Raw genomic sequence first — 24,038 nt, forward strand, 5'->3', positions numbered from 1 at the left:
ATACATACATACATACATACATACATAAAAAAAAACACAGATTTAATAATAATAATGAATAAACAGAAAAAAAGGCTATATTAGTTTAGAATAATGGAGGAGAGCTCCAAAGGTAAAGTATATGGTCAGGAAAAACATAGGTGTCAGCACATTTTGATAGTTTTAGTCATAGTATTTTGAATACAATTCTATTTAGTTTTAGTCACATTTTAGTCATCTGAAATGTTTTAGTTTTAGTCTAGTTAAATATAAGATTTTAATCGACTTATACGTGCCATTGTGCTGAAAACGCGTTGTGGGCTTGTAGATTCTTTTTTCGGAGGGAGACGCCACACCCACGCATAAAATGACTTGTCTTATTACTTCTACTGGATCTCTTATACAATAGTACCCCATAACATTTTTGTCTATATTTTTTATTTGAATAGTTAGTTTTTGTATTTAGTTTTTGTCAGTGAAAAAGGTAGTTGACAAACATTTTTAGTCGACAAAAGTTGTAGTCGACAACATTAATTAATACAGCTGCACCTGGAGAAAATATGGAAATATGGTAGAGGGCCATGCAAAACGGTGAGGATGCGAAGACCACAACCATTGGCCAAAGGGTGGCGCTATAGCACTCAATTGAAAATGCAAACTTTGACCACGCATAGCTCATGAACCGTTTGACCGTCGGCAATGAACCATCGATACACATATGCGTCTCCTCATGCCGAACAAGTTTCGTGCTCTTACTTTTGACCTCTGACCTCTAGATCACCCGCCATTTTGAATTATATGAAAATCTTGCCTCAGGCCTATGTGTTTTTGTAGGAAGGAACCATACCAGCATTTTATTTTTATTTTATTTTGCGGCATTAAACCTCTTTGCTTTTATGACATTTTATGAGGCAATTCATGTCAATGGAAGATGCTTCTAAACTTGTATCCTATTCCTAGTTTGATCACATCAAATACTCTTTCAACTTAAAATAGCTAATGACCGTAAATAGTCTATCTATCTAATCTACGAGCTTGACGTGTCGTGAGCTTGCAGATCTTCTATTTTCAGTGCACATCATGCTTTCACAGAAGACGCTGCATGGCTTCTATGGAATCCAAATGACTGAAATCCGTCGTGGCGACTGAGAACTTTTTTTCCCACGTTTACGTGCCTGTCTCTGTCACATTCTAGGAGGAAGTGGCCAACGTGCATCTGTCCAAGTGCAGGAAGATCCAGCATGAGCTGGAGCAGGCCGAGGAGTGCGCCGACATGGCTGAAGCCCAGGTCAACAAGATGAGAGCTAAAAGCCACCATGCCGCTGGCAAGGTAAGTGCATCGAGCAATAGTCTACTAATGTCACAACATGTTGATTAGCATTGCTTAGATTTAACTAAAGATGAATGTGGTCTAAAAGTATATTACTCTTTTCACAGGGAAAAGAAGCCTCTGAATAGGTTCTTTAAACTTAAGTAGGTTCTATTAAACTCACCATACAATGTCATAAAATATGATATATTGTTGTATTCAATAAAGGTAACAAAATAAAAAGGACGTTGTTGTTTCTTATATTCATTACTTGGTATTGTTGTCAGACACTTTATTGTCAGGCTTGTCAGAGTATTCTAGGTCCAACTCGCATGTCCCATAGCAATTAGTGATGCACAATATTATCAGTAGCATATCAGAGGAACGGGGGGGGGGGGGGGGGGTTCCCAGGCTCGCAGTATAGCCAGTACAACGCAAACGCGCTATTCCTAAACTGCCTCCCGTAGCTCCCCCCGTTCCCCCGCCTCCCCGTTCCTCTGCCCCCCACCCCTTCCACCCACACACGTCACGGCCAGGAGGACACAGTGGTTTTGCGAGCTGAGCTCCCGACAGAAAAACAAACAAACTCCCGAAACAGAGCAGAGGGAGAATGACAGAATAAAGGAATGGAATAATAGAGAAAGCGACATAAATATAATAGGAAAGGAACAGAGGGGATCCCTCGTGCCATTTCACACCAGAAATGTAGTGCATTGGATGTCTTAATATTCTAATGGGGAAAGTTGTTCCACAATAACTTGGTCCATGTCATTGGCCTACGTTCTCATTACCATGTACAAACAAAAAGGGCCACGTATGTTATGTTGGGCAGGCCAACAATAAGAAATATATTATTTCATTTCTGGGGGGCAAAAGTGCAGGCAGACCAATCAAAACTATAATATATAAATACGGTCTGCGGTTTCATACCTGAATTGTATTATGAACGGCCCACCAACATTAAGGGACTTGTTTTTGGTTTTGTTTTTAATTTAAGATTAGTTTTTGGCTTTTTGCCTTTATTGATAGTTACAAGTGAAGATAGACAGGAAAGAGGGAGAGAGAGAAGGGGAGAGACATGCAGCAAAGGTAGTCATGAGCGGGACTCGAAAACACAACGCGTCAGACCAGAGCCTATATGTGGCATGGGCCTGGACCACTAGGCCAGAGCCTATATGTGGCATGGGCCTGGACCACTAGGCCAGAGCCTATGGCCCTCATTTATCAATTGAGTGTACATTCTGCCCCAAATTCGAGTGTAGGATTCGTAGTACACCCACGTCGGGTCGGCATTTATAAAGTGATCGCAGACAGCTGATCCTTCCTAATTTCATTCCTAGCATTAATAAATGTGACGGCTGAAATCAATCTGGCACGCCCTATATAATCTAGCCGCATCACCGACAGAGTGAACAGCGTCTCCCAGGTGTTAAGGACAAGAGCAGAGGTTTGTTTGACATGCTTGAATATACAAATCTATAATAGATTTGAATAATAAATACATATGTGATAGCCTATTTGGAAAAGGGCTAATTTATACCGTTCATTAGGTCAAGAAGAAGTGGTCAGACATAAAAATGTGGACCAAAAAGAAAGCGTCCCAGATCCGCCAGGCTCAGCTAGTGACTGGTGGTGGTCAGGTATAAAGCTATATGTTATATGACATTGTTGATTGTTTACTTGAGACAAAATTAACGGGTTGATTAAATGTAATTGCTTAAAAATCGGGAGCTCATTTTATTTCCATTGTGATCCTCTGACCAGGCTGATCCAGACCTCACTCTCACAGAGGTGGAGCAAAGAATTGTGTCCATTATTGGACCCGAGTCTATTGAGGGACTGGAGGTGCCCGGCGGCGACACTGCTGTGTCTGATGATGGTAAGTAAACTAGCCTATATCATATACCAGTAACCAAAACCTATCATTGGACCCTATGGAAATGAGTACAACATTCACACATTCAAATACGGGTTGAAGTTTGTATTTATTTATTAGGCCTATCCAATGTCATTTCAGAGCAACCTAGCTGCAGCGGTGGTGAGCCACCAGCTCACAGCAGCGGTGCGCGCGGTGGCAGTGCGCGTCCATCCCCTCACGCGCCCAACGCTCCAGAGCCAGCCAGCAGTGCGGGAGGGGGGGCGCACGGTGGCAGAGTGCGTCCATCCCCTCACGCGCCCAACGCTCCAGAGCCAGCCAGCAGTGCGGGAGGGGGGGGCGCACGGTGGCAGAGTGCGTCCATCCCCTCACGCGCCCAACGCTCCAGAGCCAGCCAGCAGTGCGGGAGGGGGGGCGCACGGTGGCAGAGTGCGTCCATCCCCTCACGCGCCCAACGCTCCAGAGCCAGCCAGCAGTGCGGGAGGGGGGGGCGCACGGTGGCAGAGTGCGTCCATCCCCTCACGCGCCCAACGCTCCAGAGCCAGCCAGCAGTGCGGGAGGGGGGGCGCACGGTGGCAGAGTGCGTCCAGCCCCTCACGTGCCCAACGTTCCAGAGCCAGCCAGCAGTGCGGGAGGGGGGGCTCGCGGTGAGAGCGCGCGCCCTTCCTCTGCTCCTGCAGGTCCCCCACGCCAGGCTCAGGCAACAGCCCTGGTGCTGAACGACGCGGTCCTGGTCGGGCAGCGTGACATTGTTCAGGCCCTGAGGGACATAAATAGATCCATTATAAACCTCACGGAGAGTGTGGATCGAGTCGGCAGCCAACTGCAGAATAAATAAATACAAATTTGGGAGTAAACATTGTGCAAAGAGTATTTATTAAACAAGGGTCTTTTTTGCTATATACCTTGATTTTACATCGAGCTTATAGGTGCCCATATTTCAATTCGTTGCCTTTGCTGTTATATGCCAATGTTTTTAAACCCTCTTTGAATGAAGTGAGAAAAAAGTGAAGTGCATTTTATGTGTAACGTATCTGGGCCAATTCCAAACTGTATACTTAACTTACTTTTTTAGAAACGCCTTATGAGGTCCTCTCTCCTCTGTCTAGCCCTCGGGTAGGGGTTTTCCGGTGGGGGGTCTATGGGCATCGGCTCATCTGGCTGGAGCTCAACGTCTTCTTCCAGGGGCACGCCGTTTACCAGGGCAATGTTGTGCAACACCGCACAGGCCAAGATAATATTGCAGGCCTTCACTGGCTTATACAACAGCGTGCCCCCATTGCTGCTCAAGCAAATCCACCTGCCTTTGATACAAACGAATGCATGAAACGTAAATATACAAATAATAAATGTCAGAAAATAAAGAGCTAGGCTACTAGTATAAACATGTGACCAAGCATCTCACCCTTTAGCAGGCCAATGCAGCACTCCACTGTACCGCGGGTTTTGATGTGAGCGGCATTGAAACTGCGCTCCTGGGCAGTCGCTGGATCCTGCAATGGCGTGACTAAATAGTCAGCCATTGCATAGCCTTTGTCACCTAGAACACAAGTCCCACCGAAAATGTAGTAAATGTAATACATTAAAATACATGTATTCGATATTTAACACAGCCTATACTCACCCACGCGGTAGCTCCTGCCGCCCAATGCACCAGCCTCTAGTTGGATTCCTATATTCCCGTTTCGGAAAATAAAGGAGTCATGAGAACCCCCTGGCCACCGGGCTACCACGTTGAGGAGGGATAGGTTGGCATCACAGATCACCTGCACATTAATGGAATGGTAGTTTTTGCGATTGATGTATGCATAATCATTCTCCGATGGTGGTTTAATACGCACATGCGTACAATCAATCGTGCCAACCACATTCGGAAGACCAGCAATCTCATAAAATTCTCTCTTAATCACGGTTTGCTGGTCGTCAATGAATGGGAACCGAATGTACTCCTCAGTGAGGGACTTAATAGCCTCCAACACCGAGGGCATCATTCGGCTGATGGAGGGCTGTGAGATGCCAGACCTATCCCCGATCTCACGTTGGAAAGTCCCGGTGGCCAGACACCCCAACGTGGACAGCACCTGCACATGGACAGGTATGGCGCGTGAGCGCCTGGTGCTCCTCCTCAACAGGGGATCAAGCCTGTTACATAATTCGATAAGAACATGTCTTGGGAGACGGAATCGGCTCATCAGCCATCCGTCATCCTCTGCCAGGAGGTCAGCCCGGTCTCTGAAGACCCGTTGGGCCCTGAGGCGTTCACAGGGCTCATCCTCATTTTCATTTACTTCTTCTGCTGCTGCTGCTGCATTCACGTCCTCTAAAAGAGCCAGGTATCAATTTACAATTTAGGCATTTAGCAGACGCTCTTAATCCAGAGCGACTTACATTAAGCAAGAACAAAAAGCATGGGAATACATCACATATATAAACAGCATTTATCAAGAAACATGCGTAAGCTAAGAACGTAACTAGAACATATCTATATATAATGACACTATACATATAAGCTATACATATATATTATACTATGCTGTACTGTTATTGTGCTGTCTACATGACATGCTATAAGTCTGTTTCAAATGCTATCTAAGTCTACAAAAAGTGCTGTCTAAGGGGGTAAGTGCTATGGGCCATGGTGGAGTCTGAAAAGGTGGGTTTTCAAACTACGGCGGAAGATCGGGAGTGATGCTGCAGTTCTGATTGCAACGGGAAGTGCGTTCCACAGTTTTGGGGCCAGAAGGGAGAAGAGTTTGGGACGTGTGGAGCGTTGTCCCGGCGTTTTTAGTGAGGGTACTTCCAGCTTCCCTGCGTTGGCTGATCTGAGTGCTCGGGAGGGTTTGTAGGGTTCAATCATGCTTGCAAGATATGGGGGAGCCATACCTTTGGTTGCTTTGAATGCCAGCATCAGAGTTTTGTATTCTGTGCGGGCAGCGACTGGGAGCCAGTGCAGGGAGCGGAGCAGGGGGGAGACATGTGAGAATTTTGGCTGGTTGAAGACCAGACGAGCTGCGGCATTTTGGATCAGTTGGAGAGGCTTAAGTGCACATGCCGGTAGGCCAGTAAGGAGCGAATTACAATAGTCAAGTTTTGACAAGACTGTTGTCTGGATTAGGAGCTGGGCTGATTCCTGGGTGAGGAACGGTCTAATTCGTCGTATGTTATAGAGTGTGAACCTACAGGATCGAGTGACAGCTGTGATGTGAGTTTTAAACGAGAGCTGACTGTCCAGGACAACACCAAGGTTCCTGGCTGTTGGGACAGACGTTACCATTGCGTTGTCTACGGAAATAGTTAGCTCCCGCATAGGGCAGGACTTAGCTGGGAAGAAGAGAAGCTCAGTCTTGTCTGGGTTCAGCTTGAGGTGGTTGGAGGACATCCACTGTGAGATGTCAGCCAGGCATGCAGTGATGCGCTCTTCCACCTGAGTGGCCGAGGGGGGGAAGGATAGAAACAGTTGTGTGTCATCGGCATAGCAGTGATAGGATATATTGTGAGCAGAGATGATAGTGCCAAGGGATTTGGTGTACAGTGAGAAAAGGAGGGGACCAAGTACAGATCCCTGTGGAACCCCAGTTTGGAGGGTTCGGGGGGATGATAGCAGACCTTTCCAGGAAACCTGGTAGGTCCGGTCGGTGAGATAGGAAGAGAACCACTTTAGTGCTGTCCCGCCGATGCCTAGATCCGCTAGGGTGTCTAGGAGCAGCTGGTGGTTCACTGTCAAATGCCGCCGATAGGTCTAGCAGAATCAGGACAGCAGAGTGGGAAGCAGCCTGGGCAGCATGTAGTGCTTCTGTGACTGCCAGCAGGGCAGTTTCTGTGGAGTGTGCCTTCTTGAATCCTGATTGGTTGGGATCCAGCAGGTTGTTCTGTGAGAGATGGAGAGAGAGCTGGTTGGAGACAACACGTTCAATGCTTTTAGACAGAAATGAAAAGAGTGATACCGGTCTGTAGTTCTTGACATCTGAGGGGTCAAGGGTTGGTTTCTTGAGGAGTGGAGTTACTCTGGCTGACTTGGGGGCAGATGGGACGCAGCCTGAGGTTACTGAGGTGTTGATGATGGAGGTGATGAAGGGGAGCAGATCAGGTGCAATGGTCTGGAAGATTGGAGACGGGACAGGGTCGAGAGGACAGGTGGTAGGTCTAGTGGATGTCACTAGTTGTAGGACCTCGTCTGGGGAAAGAGGAGATTAGGAGGACATGCATGGTAAGTTGGGGTTAGTGTTGGTTGAGTCAGATGCCACTTTATGGGGGAGGGGGGAAAGGAGCTGCTGATATCGTCAACCTTCTTCTCAAAGTAGTTGACAAAAACATGAGCAGTGAGGGATGCAGGTTGAGTGGGGGGAGGGGGCTTAAGGAGGGAGGAGAAAGTGGAGAAGAGTTTCCTTGGGTTAGAAGTACAGGATTGGATTTTGGTGTGGTAGAAAGAGGTTTTAGCAGTGGTTAGTGAGAGGGAGAAGGCAGAGAGGAGTGAGTGAAAGTGGGAGAGGTCATCAGGTAGCTTTGTCTTGTGCCACCTTCTTTCGGCTGCCCTTAGAGGTGTTCGTTCAGATCTGAGAGTTTCAGATAACCAGGGAGCTGGTGGACATGAGCGAGCTGGCCTGGATGAGAGCGGGCAGTGTTGGTCGAATGCAGATGAGATAGAGGAGAGGAAGGATGAGGTTGCAGTGTTAGGTGAGAGAGAGAGGAAGGACTCCAGGGCGAGTAGAGAGGAGAGAATAGAGGATGAGAGGGAGGAGGGGTTTAGGGACTTGAGATTGCATCGGGTGGTGATGTTCGGAGGGTTAGTAGGTTTGGGTAGGAGGGTGGAGAGAGAGAGGGAGAAGGTTATGAAGTGGTGGTCAGACCTGATTAAGGGGGTAACAGAGAGTGTAGAAGGAGAGCAGGCTCTGGAGAACACAAGGTCCAAAACATTACCAGCCTTGTGAGTGGGAGGGGAGGGAGATAGGGAGAGGTCAAATGAGGCCAGAAGGGATGTAACGGGAAGATACTTCTCTGCTGTAGGTAGGTTGAAATCACCCAGTAGGATCAGGGGGGTGCCATTCTCCGGAAACGAGGTGATCAGAGCATCTAGTTCTTCCAGGAAGTTCCCAAGGGTTCCTGGGGGGCGATAGAGCACAATGAGGGTTAGGGGGACTGGTTGTGATATTGTGATACATGAAATTCACATGTGGACAGAGAAAGGTGAGAGAGATTTAAGACACGGAAATTCCATTTGGGGGACATTAGTAGTCCTGTACCACCCCCTGCACCTGTTGGGCGAGGGGTGTGGGTGAACTTGTGAGAAACAGAGAGGGCGGCCGGGGTTGCAGTGTTGTCTGGGGTAATCCAGGTTTCAGTCAGAGCAAGGAAATGCAGAGACTTGAGGGAGGCGTGGCCTGAAATTAATTCAGGCATTTTCTTCTTGGTAGCTGCGTGGCAGTTCCAGAGGCCTCCCTCCACCACAATGTGGTGACTGGGTGAACGAGCTGGATAGATGAGATTTGAGGGATTTCTGAGACGGGAGAAGTGGTGACTAGGACGGCATGAGGAGGCCAGTATGGGGATGGTAGGAAAACACATTGTACACAGATAAAAATAGGTAATATATACAGTGGTAGTAATAATAATTAAGATAGTCGTAATAGTGATAATAATAATAATAATAATAATAATAATAATAATAATAGAAATAACAATAATAGGTAGTGAAAAAAGGATGATACAAAACCCTGGGAGGTGGCCTCCTTCGCTGGATGTGTCTGGATGTCCTGGTCTTTTAGCTTGGGCACTAGGCTATAATAGTTAGCCTGTGTGAGTTTGTTCGATAAGGATCGAGATTTGACCAGCCGTGAGCCAGAGTCTAGTGTGGAGGAACAGGGTAGGAAAGGAAAGGAACTCAGAAAGCTCAGAGAAGTTTGAAGAGAAAGACAGACAGAAAGAGTGAGTGACCGAAAAAAGTGAACGATAAACAGATGTAGATGATATTAAAATAGAAAGAAAGACAGTGAGTTAAAGACAACCAGAAGGAGTGAATGAGTGAAATATTAAGAAGAAAGACAGTACAGAAAAAAGTTCAAAATTCAGAGTATGCTCTCCCACCTACTGTAACCAATTGCAGATATAACAAGCAGATATCAGGATTCTGCTGTTAGGTCCTGTCACACCGTCAGTCTGAAGGTGGTTTGATTTGAGGCAGATATAAGTGGAGCTACTGTCTAAGAGCTCTTGAAAACAAAAGGTATGCAACGACCAAGGCTGTTTTGATTAGCCAGTGGTGATTGAATAGCTTCCCTGCTCTCTGCTTCAGATCAAAAGGACAGTCTGATGGTGTTGACAGATTGGTCAATAGTTAAAAGACACACAACCAGAAAAGAGACAGGCATATTAAGAAGAAAGACAGAATAATAATAAGAAAGACAGTACAGATAAAATTCAGAGTATGCTCTCCCACCTACTGTAACCAATTGCAGATATAACAAGCAGATATCAGGATTCTGCTGTTAGGTCCTGTCACACCGTCAGTCTGAACACACACACACAAACAACTTAACTTAAAAAAAAACTTAACTTAAAAAAAAAACTTAAAGAAAACACTTTTTAAAAAATCTTAAAAAGAAAAAACTTAAAAAAAAACTTAACTTAATTTAAAAAAAAAAAAAAAAAAAAAAAAAGAACTAAAAGAAACCTTAAAAAAGTACGTCATTTATTCTAATTGTTGTTATTGCAAACACACGTGCACGCACACACGCACATACACACACACACAAACAACTTAACTTCAAAAAAACTTAACTTCAAAACAACTTAAAAAGAAAACTTAAATAGAAAAAACTTAAACTTAAAACAAACAAAAAAAAAGAACAAAAAAAAAACCTTAAAAAAGTACCCGCGTTCGCGCGTCTTACTTGTGACTGTTGGTATCGGTATGGCGTTCCACATTTTGGTGGCAAAAGACTGTTGGTAGGGGATTCCACATATTGGTGGCAAATGACGGTTGGTAGGGCCTTCCACATTTTGGTGGCAACACTTTGCCGTGATGCTATTACCTCAGGGAGTCAGGGGTTCTTCCAAGCATGGCAGCTCCCTTCAAAACAGCCTGCTGGGGCAACCATGGGCAAATAACTTGCCCATGGGCACCAAACTGCTCTGTAATGTGTTTGCGTAGAATCTCACTTGAGGCAAAATTCCCCACTAACAAGAGGTAGTCAATGCTGAGATCCTTTTTAAAGATTTCTTTGAGACCTTTAGTGATGCCACTCAGACTTTCATTGAAGAAAGATCTCTTCTTTGCTCTTGAGATTGTGATCACCCCATCGTCCCAGCTGACACCTTGCACATTCTTGAAGTACTTCTCTATTGGTTGCTTCTTATGAGCTAGGTAAGCTAAGTTGTAAGGACAGCGGATCTCTATATCATCATCCACATCCTTAAAGACTAAGAAGTCATCGATCATGTTGAGTTTCTTTAGAGCTCTACTTTCATACTTTACATACCAACGTTCATACTCATTCCAGAGATCACAAGAGAATATTTCCTTTAGGCAACTTTTAAAGTTTTTTGCAACCTGCTCCTCTCCCATACCATTAGCAGAGGCCTTGTGCAGCATTTTCAGGACTCCTCCAACACATACTTCATATACCGTGATGTCAATGGTACCATCTGCAAGACAACAATGTTAGGCATTAAAATATGAAATTTAGTGACGTTGCATACATTTAAAGATAAGGATTTAGCAGTATACTGTAAATACAGTGAATGTGTACAGCTTGCACGCACACACACACACACACACACACACACACACACACACACACACACACACACACACACACACACACACACACACACACACACACACACACACACACACACAGTATATATGAGTCATTGAATAAGTCTGTTATCTAATAATGTAATATATCGGTATCGGCCGATTTGACCCTGCTGCATATTATTGGATATCGGATCTCTGTAATTAGAGATGAGTATGTGTGTGGGGACAGAGGAACGGGGAGGCGGGGTTCCCAGGGTCGCAGTATAGCCAGTACAACGCAAACGCGCTATTCCTAAACTGCCTCCCGTAGCTCCCCCGCCTCCCCGTTCCTCTGCCCCCCACCCCTTCCACCCACACACGTCACGGCCAGGAGGACACAGTGGTTTTGCGAGCTGAGCTCCGGACAGAAAAACAAACAAACTCCCGAAACAGAGCAGAGGGAGAATGACAGAATAAAGGAATGGAATAATAGAGACAGCGACATAAATATAATAGGAAAGGAACAGAAAATGAACAGAATGGAATAGAGGCAGATATGCGGTAGAGAGAAAGCAGAGGGAAACAATGGATGAATTTGGAGGGTAGGAGATATGAGCATGGTGATGGACTATGAGCGGCGCCACCAAAACCACCGTTCTGGTGAAGAGGTGACCACCTCTTCACCTAAACCACCTCTTCACCTAAATATGGACTATGAATGAACCTACAGTGCCCAGAACCCCCAGAACCTACTGTGAGATCCGTAACATATATATTACTGTAGGGCCGTGCAGAGAGCACTGGGGTGCTCAAAGCCCACAAAACGCCACATCTGTCGGTTTTTGGGGGGTCATTTTGTGGGGATCCCTCGTGCCATTTCACACCAGAAATGTAGTGCATTGGATGTCTTAATATTCTAATGGGGAAAGTTGTTCCACAATAACTTGGTCCATACCATTGGCCTACATTCTCATTACCATGTACAAACGAAAAGGGCCACGTATGTTGTGTTGGGCAGGCCAACAATAAGAAATATAATATAATTTATAATATATATAATTTTTGGGGGGCAAAAGTGCAGGCAGACAAATCAAAACTAAAATATATAAATACGGTCTGCGGTTTCATACCTGAATTGTATTATGAACGGCCCACCAACATTAAGGGACTTGTTTTTGGTTTTGTTTTTAATTTAAGATTTGTTTTTGGCTTTTTGCCTTTATTGATAGTTACAAGTGAAGATAGACAGGAAAGAGGGAGAGAGAGAGAAGGGGAGAGACATGCAGCAAAGGTAGTCATGAGCGGGACTCGAACACAACGCGTCAGGCCAGAGCCTATATGTGGCATGGGCCTGGACCACTAGGCCAGAGCCTATATGTGGCATGGGCCTGGACCACTAGGCCAGAGCCTATATGTGGGCCTGGACCACTAGGCCAGAGCCTATATGTGGCATGGGCCTGGACCACTAGGCCAGAGCCTATATGTGGCATGGGCCTGGAACACTAGGTCAGAGCCTATATGTGGCATGGGCCTGGACCACTAGGTCAGAGCCTATATGTGGCATGGGCCTGGACCACTAGGCCAGAGCCTATATGTGGCATGGGCCTGGACCACTAGGCCAGAGCCTATATGGGGCATGGGCCTGGACCACTAGGCCAGAGCCTATATGTGGCATGGGCCTGGACCACTAGGCCAGAGCCTATATGTGGCATGGGCCTGGACCACTAGGCCAGAGCCTATATGTGGCATGGGCCTGGACCACTAGGCCAGAGCCTATATGTGGCATGGGCCTGGACCACTAGGCCAGAGCCTATATGTGGCATGGGCCTGGACCACTAGGCCAGAGCCTATATGTGGCATGTGACCTGGACCACTAGGCCAGAGCCTATATGTGGCATGGGCCTGGACCACTAGGCCAGAGCCTATATGTGGCATGGGCCTGGACCACTAGGCCAGAGCCTATATGTGGCATGGGCCCGGACCACTAGGCCAGAGCCTATATGTGGCATGGGCCTGGACCACTAGGCCAGAGCCTATATGTGGCATGGGCCTGGACCACTAGGCCAGAGCCTATATGTGGCATGGGCCTGGACCACTAGGCCAGAGCCTATATGTGGCATGGGCCTGGACCACTAGGCCAGAGCCTATATGTGGCATGGGCCTGGACCACTAGACCAGAGCCTATGGGCCTGGACCACTAGGCCAGAGCCTATATGTGGCATGGGCCTGGACCACTAGGCCAGAGCCTATATGTGGCATGGGCCTGGACCACTAGGCCAGAGCCTATATGTGGCATGGGCCTGGACCACTAGGCCAGAGCCTATATGGGGCATGGGCCTGGACCACTAGGCAAGAGCCTATATGTGGCATGGGCCTGGACCACTAGGCCAGAGCCTATATGGGGCATGGGCCTGGACCACTAGGCCAGAGCCTATATGTGACATGGGCCTGGACCACTAGGCCAGAGCCTATATGGGGCATGGGCCTGGACCACTAGGCCAGAGCCTATATGTGGCATGGGCCTGGACCACTAGGCCAGAGCCTATATGTGGCATGGGCCTGGACCACTAGGCCAGAGCCTATATGTGGCATGGGCCTGGACCACTAGGCCAGAGCCTATATGTGGCATGGGCCTGGACCACTAGGCCAGAGCCTATATGTGGCATGTGACCTGGACCACTAGGCCAGAGCCTATATGTGGCATGGGCCTGGACCACTAGGCCAGAGCCTATATGTGGCATGGGCCTGGACCACTAGGCCAGAGCCTATATGTGGCATGGGCCTGGACCACTAGGCCAGAGCCTATATGTGGCATGGGCCTGGACCACTAGGCCAGAGCCTATATGTGGCATGGGCCTGGACCACTAGGCCAGAGCCTATATGTGGCATGGGCCTGGACCACTAGGCCAGAGCCTATATGTGGCATGGGCCTGGACCACTAGACCAGAGCCTATGGGCCTGGACCACTAGGCCAGAGCCTATATGTGGCATGGGCCTGGACCACTAGGCCAGAGCCTATATGTGGCATGGGCCTGGACCACTAGGCCAGAGCCTATATGTGGCATGGGCCTGGACCACTAGGCCAGAGCCTATATGGGGCATGGGCCTGGACCACTAGGCAAGAGCCTATATGTGGCATGGGCCTGGACCACTAGGCCAGAGCCTATATGGGGCATGGGCCTGGACCACTAGGCCAGAGCCTATATGTGACATGGGCCTGGACCACTAGGCCAGAGCCTATATGGGGCATGGGCCTGGACCACTAGGCCAGAGCCTATATGTGGCATGGGCCTGGACCACTAGGCCAGAGCCTATATGTGGCATGGGCCTGGACCACTAGGCCAGAGCCTATATGTGGCATGGGCCTGGACCACTAGGCCAGAGCCTATATGTGGCATGGGCCTGGACCACTAGGCCAGAGCCTATATGTGGCATGGGCCTGGACCACTAGGCCAGAGCCTATATGTGGCATGGGCCTGGACCACTAGGCCAGAGCCTATATGTGGCATGGGCCTGGACCACTAGGCCAGAGCCTATATGTGGCATGGGCCTGGAACACTAGGCCAGCGGGCGCCCAAAGTGTTTTTCATTAACCTGGGCATAGGGCATTTCCCGGAGTATAATTTAATTCTGAAGGGATCAATAAAAAAGGCTATTTATTTATTCACTTTACCCCGAATGTCTGGTTTAGTAATGTGAAATGGCTGAAAAAAGGCTAAGTCATACTTTTTGTTAACAGCACACACCTGACAAAAGAGCATTGAAATGAAATAATGATAGTAAAATAGAATTGTTTAACTGCAATGCATACATGTATGTGGCTGTTATGGTCTGAAGGTACATTAAGTAAGATGTAGCAACACCCTGATCTACACAAACCCAGCAGCTTGTGAGCACTTTACTGCACCATAATTTACTGCATATCAATGAACATAATTATTGCATGAATGTTAATGCATAAGACTTGTTAAATACTGACAAATGTGGACACACACTGATGCTCATATTGTACTACCAGTAACCTATGAGCTGGAGGGAATAATGCAAGCTAAAATAAAAATAAAATTCCATCATGTTGAATAGAAAATAAGATCCATACACAAGATACAAATTAAACTCCATCACAAGAAACTATTAATGTGTGTTTTATTCAGTCATGTTGATATTGTCAGATTATACATGCAATTCCTCTGCTTTTGCATCATTGTCATCCTGGATTAGACTGACTGATCATTATGTCTTAAACTAAAGGCTTTTTTTTGTCTGTATGAGTATTTAGATTACCCTTGTGAGCACAGCTTTTACCACATGGCAGCGGTGGCCGAACGGATAGCGGCGCGGTCTAGATACCGGAAGGTACACGTTAAAATTACCACCGCTGAAATGCCCTTGAACAAGGCATCAACCACTACGATGAAATGTGTTCTATGAGCAGGGCCTGGCTGGAAACAAGTTATTGAGCTTAGCCCAGATACCCTGGGTAAATATAGATTTCATTTCATTTCATTTCACATACTGTACAAGAAAATGGCTTTTTGCCTGTATGAGTCATCATGTGTGATTTTAGATGACTCGCCCGAGTAAAACCTGTACCACAAACTGTACAAGAGAATGGCTTTTCGCCTGTATGATTCATCATGTGTGATTTTAGGTTATACGCCTGAGTAAAGTCTGTACCACAAACTGTACAAGAGAAGGGCTTTTCGCCCGTATGAATCATGTGTTTTTAGATGACTGTTGCGAAGAAAGCCTTTACCACATACTGTACAAGAAAATGGCTTTTCGCCTGTATGAGTCATCATGTGTGTTTTTAGATGACCCGCCCGAGAAAAACCTGTACCACAAACTGTACAAGAGAAGGGCTTTTCGCCTGTATGAATCTTCATGTGTCTTTTTAAATTCCCCTTTAGATTAAACATTTTGTCACACTCTGTATAATTAAAACTTTTCTTCCCTGTGTGACTCCTCCTGGAGTCAGTTTGTTTCGATGAGTTCTGATCCTGGGACAGCTTGTGCTGTCCTCCCACATTGTGTGTGTTTTGTGATTTCAGTGTGTTTAAAGCTGACTGATCTCCCCTAGTCTCCTCCCAATCATCACTGTCTTCAGTATCAGATTCAGAACAGTGTGACGAGAGGAGCTGGTTGTCACTAGTTGGTTGTGATGTTCCACAGTCCTCTACATCAGCTTGTGCTTTCATGTGTAAAGTTGAGGTGCCGGCTACAGGCTCTGTCTCTCTGTTTTCATCATCATCTTCCCTTTTCACTGCTAGTAATGTCAACCTTTGTCCACCAGCCTCTTCTGTTGTGAAGTCTGGTCCCTCCTGGACCAGACTGGACCTCCTCTCCTCTTCAGGTGGAACCCCCTCTTTACACACAGGGGCGTGCAGAAAGTCTACAAAAAAATACAATGTGTTACGACCCTTATGGTATAGGAGCAAAGGCCCTGCAAAGTATTCAAAAAGAAGGACAACCAGATTAGCTTGTAGAGCGGCTATTTTCGGTGCAAAGGATACATTTGGCTTTACACTTCAGGCATTTATATTTTGCCTTATGGCGGCGTTGCTCGCTGAAAGTACCTGACCTACAAGCAAGCTGATGATGAATTGAACATGGTGGACCCTCTTGTAAACAAGTGTAATGCTTAATTGGGTCGTCCACTCACAGTTAACAGTCTTTGTATTGAGTTTGTGCTTGAAATGTACTTTAATTCTGCAAACTGTTATATATTACATTTCAATCAATCTGATACCTGTCCATTTAAACTCTAGACGGGCCTGCCCCAAAGTTATTAGTGCAGCCGCGTCCGGCAGCCAGCGAAAACTAGAGTTCTAAACAGGCCCGAAAATTAAGATCTTAACCCCCATGCCAAAGCGCCAGTGCTCGCCCAGCAGTCTGCTGACACCCAGGTGGATGCGTGCACGTGACCTGAGGTCGCTTCTCGCCCTCAGGCGTCTTACTGGTACTGAAGTAGAATTAACTGCAAAGCCTTATGTGAACCCATTCATACTTTTACTGCCGAACCGGCGTCCCATTCATAATACATTTTGATCAAAGCAGGGGTTAATGCATCAACACATTCACATTGTTAATGCTAAAATCGATAACCGATTCATATCGATTCATCTTTACACTCTCAGTACCGACCCACTTTCACCAATAAAACAAATAAGGACAGAGTGATTTAAACTTACTGAGATCCAGGTGGTCTTCAGGTTCCTGTTTAATAGAAACAGTCGTGGCTGGAGAACAGATCTTCACCTGCAGACTGGACTCCACACACTGGTCTGGAATGAAGGTGACATTAGTAACAACTTTAATAATAAGGTTGTTCATGTGTTACAGTATAAACAGCATAACACTCCTGTAGAAAACTGAACCAGACTAAATTGATTTATATTATGAACCAGAATGTTTGACTTAAAAGAAAATATATATGAAAATCAGACCCGTCTGAACCGAGTGGCGCTGTACTGTACTCGTGCTGTAGTACTGTACTGTACAAGCAGCCCTCCCTGGTGTGTGTGTGTGTGTGTTAGGCTGCGCAACAGTGACACTTGGTAGTCAACAAACGCTATAACGCTATTGGCTGCACCACTTAAAAATGAAAGAACAAAATGAAAGCACATCTAGAAACTAAAGCAGTATTTTTTCATTGCATAATTGAAACAGCCAATCAGCTTGATAACAGATTGATGATCCTGAAATAGATATGAAATAAATATGACAGTAGCAGCATCTCTGCCTCCCAGCCTCCACATCAGTGTCCCACACACATTTATATTGGCAGGCAATGTCCACAACGGTAACAACATTGATTTCTGCAGGTCTCCGGACATCTCAGCCATTCTCCATCGGAAATGAGGAGGTGGAGAGGGTTTCTAACTTTAAGTTTCTGGGCGTGACTGTGGCCGACGACCTGTCCTGGAGGACCACCATCACCTCTGCTGTGGGGAAGGCACATGAGGAGGTGGAGAGGGTTTCTAACTTTAGGTTTCTGGGCGTGACTGTGGCCGACGACCTGTCCTGGAGGACCACCATCACCTCTGCTGTGGGGAAGGCACAGCAACACCTTATCTTTCAGGATCATTGAGACCAGTCTCCCAGAGATCTCCACGGTCTTCACCTCCCGCTGCCTACGCCGTGCGAATTACATCCTACAGGACTAGTTCCACCCAGTACACCATCTTTTCCAACGATCTATCTGGTCCAGAACCAGCAGACTGACCAACAGCCTCTACCCACAGGCTGAATGAACAACCTGCCCCCCTGTTCCCCCATCCCTGATCAAGCTTACTGTACTGGACTTGGACTATGCATTGAACTTTGGACTTTGCATTGCTGAACTATTATTATTACACTGCACTAGCACTATTGCACTTTGTGAATTATTTATTACAGTGTGTTTATTTGTATGCCAGTGGTGAAGCTCTGAACTCAACTTTCATTGTTTTGTGCAAGCAATGACACTATCTATCTATCTATCTATCTATCTACAGTATATGTAAACATCAGGTGAAAATAAAAATTATATTGAAAAAAAGTAACACAAATCTACAAGCTGCTCAACATGTGTGGTATCGTGAGCTTGTAAAACACGGCATCATTTGGACATAGTTTGAATCCTGATTAATCGTGATTAATATATTTTTAAACTGAGATTAATCTGGTTAAAATGTTTAATCATTTGACAGCCCTACTACAAATGTATTTCAAAATGTCATTGACCCACCAGCCTCTTCTGGTCTTTGAAGTATCTCCTCTTGTTCTTCTTTAATCTGTGGAGTGTGGTTCCTCCTGGACCAGACTGGAGCTCCTCTCCTCTTCAGATGAGACCTCCTCTTTACACACAAGAATGTGCAGAAAGTCTATGAAAAAATTACAAAGAGACTCTATAAAAGGTTTGAATCTTGTACCTCAGTGCGGAGTAGTGGCTGGAAAAAATCAACAGATTACTATTTGGCCACATTTTCCTAAATTAAACTTTGATGATGGTGCGCTGACTGCGCTCTGCGCTGTATGGCCGTTTGTTTACATTGTAGCGTTCTCATAGAAGATGTGAGACGAGCTGAATGTTAGGTCAGTGAGTCTTCTTCAGCAGGTTAGTTAATACTGAAGTAGAATTAACTGCAAAGCTTCAGTGAACCCATTCATACTTTTACTGCCGAACCGGCGTCCCGTTTATAATACCATCAATGTAATCACATTGTTAATGCTAAAATCGATAACAGGGTCATATCGGTGCATCTTTGCACTCTCAGTACTACCCACTTTCACCAATAAAACAAATAAAGACAGAGTAATTTAAACTTACTGAGAGCCAGGTGGTCTTCAGGTTCCTGTTTAAGGTGGTATTCAGGTTCCTGTTTAATAGAAACAGTCGTGGCTGGAGAAATGATCTTCACCTGCAGACTGGACTCCACACACTGGTCTGGAATAAAGGAATACAATAAATAATCTAATAAGGAATTTGATGTGATATTAATACCTTTCATAAAAAGGCTGCCGCTGATCATGTGTCATGAATAAGGACTATAATATATTTGTGATATTAAACTTTATAAACAGCTAAAACTGAACCAGACTAAATCAATTTAAATTATGAATCAGAATGTTTTTTGGATTGTTTTTTGAAAAGGAAAAATGAAAGAACAAAATGAAAGAACATCTAGCAAGCAGTATTTTTTCATTGCATATTTGAAACAGCCAATCAGTTTATTAACATATTAATGATCCTGAAATAGATCACACAAGTAGGTAGGCTATAATATTGTTGCTGTGAGGTGGAAACCTCCAAAACTGTTACTTTTCAGAAAATGAAAATTAAATGAAAAATGAAAAAGCTTGTAGATCGGCTATTTTGGTTACTTTTGGGTGACACTGTAGAATGATGATTTGGACATTAATTTACAAAAAAACATCAAAAGGTTAAATTATGTGAGAGAGAGCGAGTGCATTTTCTGGCACCGGCGGCAGCAGTCTGACACCCAACCCCAGACCCTAACCTCACAGGGAAGACACGGGTGAATTTTAACTTGCAAAGCATATCGTGAGCCGCGACTGTTGTCGCGGAACTCTACTAATCCCCCCACCTTCCAAGGCAGGTGCCGCCCCTCCCCCCGGCAGTGCCGTGTCTGATTGCCGGTGTCGGAGAATGCACTCGCTCCTTCTGAATTATGGAGATACAAGGTTTCTCTGCCCGGCAGCAATGTTAAAAAGTAAACCCAGCTGCTATAATAGAAACATGTAGATCTCAGGATTCACATGGAAACGGTGAGTTGCCTCACAGAACATAATTGAGACCCTGTCCCACATTGTGACTGACGGGCATCAATGTTCAAATGCCCTAATATAGTTAGTCCCCTAATAGTTGGCTTTCTGTTGTAAAGCTCTCTCATTGTCTCTTTTCCTGATAGATGCATTTTTAAGCCTTTAAAATAACACGAGCAATATCCCCTAAGCTACAGTGAGATGAAGAAGAAGTGAGATGCCAGAGGGGTTTAATAACAAAATGACAGGCAATATTAGGCACACACACACACACACACACACACACACACACACACACACACACACACACACACACACACACACACACACACACACACACACACACACACACACACACACACAATTGGTGACAATGCTACCTGTAGCTAAGCTTGTGTTGTTCAGAGTTAGTGTGTAGTTTGGTGGTGTGTGTGTGTGCGTGTGTCACACATACCTGCAGTGTGTAGATCGATATCCATATCAACATCAATGTCCAGCACTTTGTTTTGTTTCTCCAGCAGAGTTTCTAGTGTCTCCATCTCTCTCTGGAAGAGGTTGACCATGACCTGAGCAGCCAAACTGAGGCGCTCCAACACAAACACTCTGACATCAAGCTTCACACAACAAACATCAGCACCACCACTCTGCTGCTGTTTGTCCAAAACACACAATATGTCCTCTCCCACCGACGTCATTTGTTCATGTATCTTCAGCCGTACAGACTCCATTTGGCACGTTGTGACGTCCATTATGAGACGTTGTTTTTAGTAGCACTCCCTTTATTTCACACCACGATGAAAAACAACCACAGAGCTAAAGGCTAACAACCTCCATGCATGCTGCTACCATAGAGACACACGGGGACTACAAATTTCACGCCCCAAAATGAGACAGCGTCCCCACTTCTGGTCCGTTGGCACGGATACTGCAGGCCAGCCAATAGAAGTCCATTGAAATTCAACTGTAGTTAGCCTACTTTTAAAATAATATGAAATGAACTGAAGACTATATTGATTTGAATAAAAATATGTTTCCAAATGTATGAAGTGTCTTTGTCAACATATATTGTTGTTTTCTCAATAGAGGATGTATTTCACATTTAATTTACCACTTGAATGAGTTACCCATAATGTTAACGGAGCAGAGGGGAGACGGCAGACACAGAACCTGTCGCTTTTAAGGGACGTCACTGCCTTTACGAGGCTACGAGCGCCGACTTTGAAGAGTGGAATTCTCAATATACATCCCGATCCCAACTGACTTTGTTATTCATGTCTATATTTTGAACATATCACGGGCTCACTATATATGTTCTACCTACCACGGAGCTCCGACGGTGTGTTTTACCGCTGTCAACTTGTTGTATAATTAACTTTGCTGAATAGTTGCATGGGAAAATAACCCAGCTAAATGGAGGAGTGACATCCTGACATTTTCAACTACCTAGTGAATTCTCCAGATGAGTATTAATAGTAGTCTTGCAAGATGCTGTTTAGATCATTTTCAACAAATACATAGCATATAAAACGAAATACAACAAATATATCTGGGTATTAAAAACCTCAAGGGATGCAACCGTGACGTATATACCGTGCGACCACTTTGACTTGAGAATTACAATGCTAGTACTTTTCACAAACTGATGGAGTATATTATAGTACATTGTAGGATGTATATTGAGATGGCAGGTATGTGACATTGAAAAGGACAAATCAAACATATGGGACACTTTATTAGAACACAAAAAAATCGCTACAGCCTCAGTAATGAACCAGTGAAATTAGGGTATTTTATGATGCCTCTTATAGGGATTGCATTGGCAGCTGCAGTACACAGTTGAAACGGACCAGGAGTGGGGCCGCTGTCTCATTTGGGGGCGTGAAATTTGTAGTCCCCGTGTGTCTCTATGCTGCAGTGCTAACCACTGCTACACGCACAACCCTGCTTCCGGGTCAAAGTGTTTCACGCATGAGCAATAAACAATCCACATACTGTTGCCTTAATGTCTTTCGCCCCCTGGTGGTGGAGGTGTGTAACTGTCACTAAATGATGATAGATCTAATATGTAAGGTTTGCGTTTTGCAACTGTCTTCAAATCCCACTATGGATTTTCTATGGGGTTCAAGTCAGTAGACTGTGATGACCACTGTGGAATAGTGGAAAATAGACAATCTTTTGATGAATTGAACATGGTGGACCCTGTTGTAAACAAGTGTAATGCTTAATTGGGTCGTCCACTCACAGTTAACAGCCTTTGTATTGAGTTTGTGCTCGAAATGTACTGTAATTCTGCAAACTGTTAATACATATTTCAATCAATCAATCAATCAATCAATCAATCAATCTACAACCCCACAGCGAGTTGTGGTGTGACACGCTTTGAGCTTGTAGATCAGCTATTTTCACATGTTTGAAAAATATATATATCATTTTGACAATGACATGTGAATCCAGCAATGCATTGATATTAAAATGAAAAAGTAGCCTACTTTGTAATTTGTAAATTTATTGAGTATAAGTCCTTTGTCCACCACTGATGGAATGAAGGGGAATCTAAGTTAAAGTGGCCGACATGTGGAATATTGTTATATAATTACCATATGGTTATTGTTATAATAATAATAATAATGTCTAATTAAAGCAGTCATAATCACTATGGATCCTGGTGGATCTCTAGTCTACGGTGACACAGGCGTGGGTTGGGTGTAGGGTTGTTGTTTTTTTGTCTCTGATTAATGTACTGTTAAACTGATAACTATGCTCAATCTCAAATGTTGTGCTGTGAGAAGGATGGGCACTTATAAGCTTTTAGCTTCAGCCCAAGACTTTTGATCACCTTCACAGGGCTGTTGGTTTTTTCTTTGCTGATGTCAAATTTGTACTTGATTCTGTGAAGATGTTCAAATAAACTAAACTAAACATATAGGCTTATGGTCATGCCTCGTGACATCACACCTTGTGACACGTACGTCACGCCACCTCATCATCACTGACCTCATCTAACCTGACCTCATCTAACCTTGGATAACCATACATGGAGAAGTCTGGATCATCACCTAGATCTGCATATATGGAGCCAGCCAGCAACTCTACATCTGACCTCAAACCCTTAGATATCCATATATGGAGCTGACCTGTTCTGACATTGCATATGTTGATCCCCCCACCCATCCTTCCTGTTCTGACATTCCATGTTGATCTGACCTCATCAAACCCTGTACACTCAAGACACGCTCCATATATGACCAGTACAATTACATGAAAGACAGATGTTGGTACCTGCAGTGCATTTCTGCCTGACGCACCTCCGACGGTACCTAAGCGCCAGCTGTAGGGTTTCAGCTGAGAGCCGTCCTGGCCTTGCCCCTTGCTCACCAGGTAGTGACCTCAGACTCTGCATGGCAGAGGCGTCCTCCTCCCTGAGCGCATTCCTGATGGTTGAGAAGCGTAGGTTGATGTTGGAACCTCTCGGGCCGCTTCCCTCAGGCCCACTTCAGCCAGTACCCAAATACCAGCTGCAGGGTCATCAGCTGGGAGCCATCCTTCACTGATGTTTCTTTAATCACCAGAACATCTCAGGATGTTGGGGCAGCAGTCAGGGACTTCTCCCTGCCGCTCCCTGCAGCTTTTTCACGGTTTTTCACTGTGTGGCATCTCGATTTCTTCTCAGCCAGAGCCAGAAACTTCCCTTTTCCTCTTCCTCCGAGAGATCCTTTAGGACCTTCTTAGCCTTTGCTGCCATGAAGCCGATGTCCCTCAAGAAGCGGTTTGTTGAGAGGCCAGCATAGCCGCGGCAGCCAACTCCCACTGCATAAGTTGTTGCTCTCCAGCCTTTCTCTTGGCATTCTGCCACTAACTCTGCATACCGAGCC

This window comes from Electrona antarctica (genome assembly GCF_951216825.1).
Source record: "Electrona antarctica genome assembly, contig: scaffold_25, whole genome shotgun sequence".
NCBI lineage: Eukaryota > Metazoa > Chordata > Actinopteri > Myctophiformes > Myctophidae > Electrona > Electrona antarctica.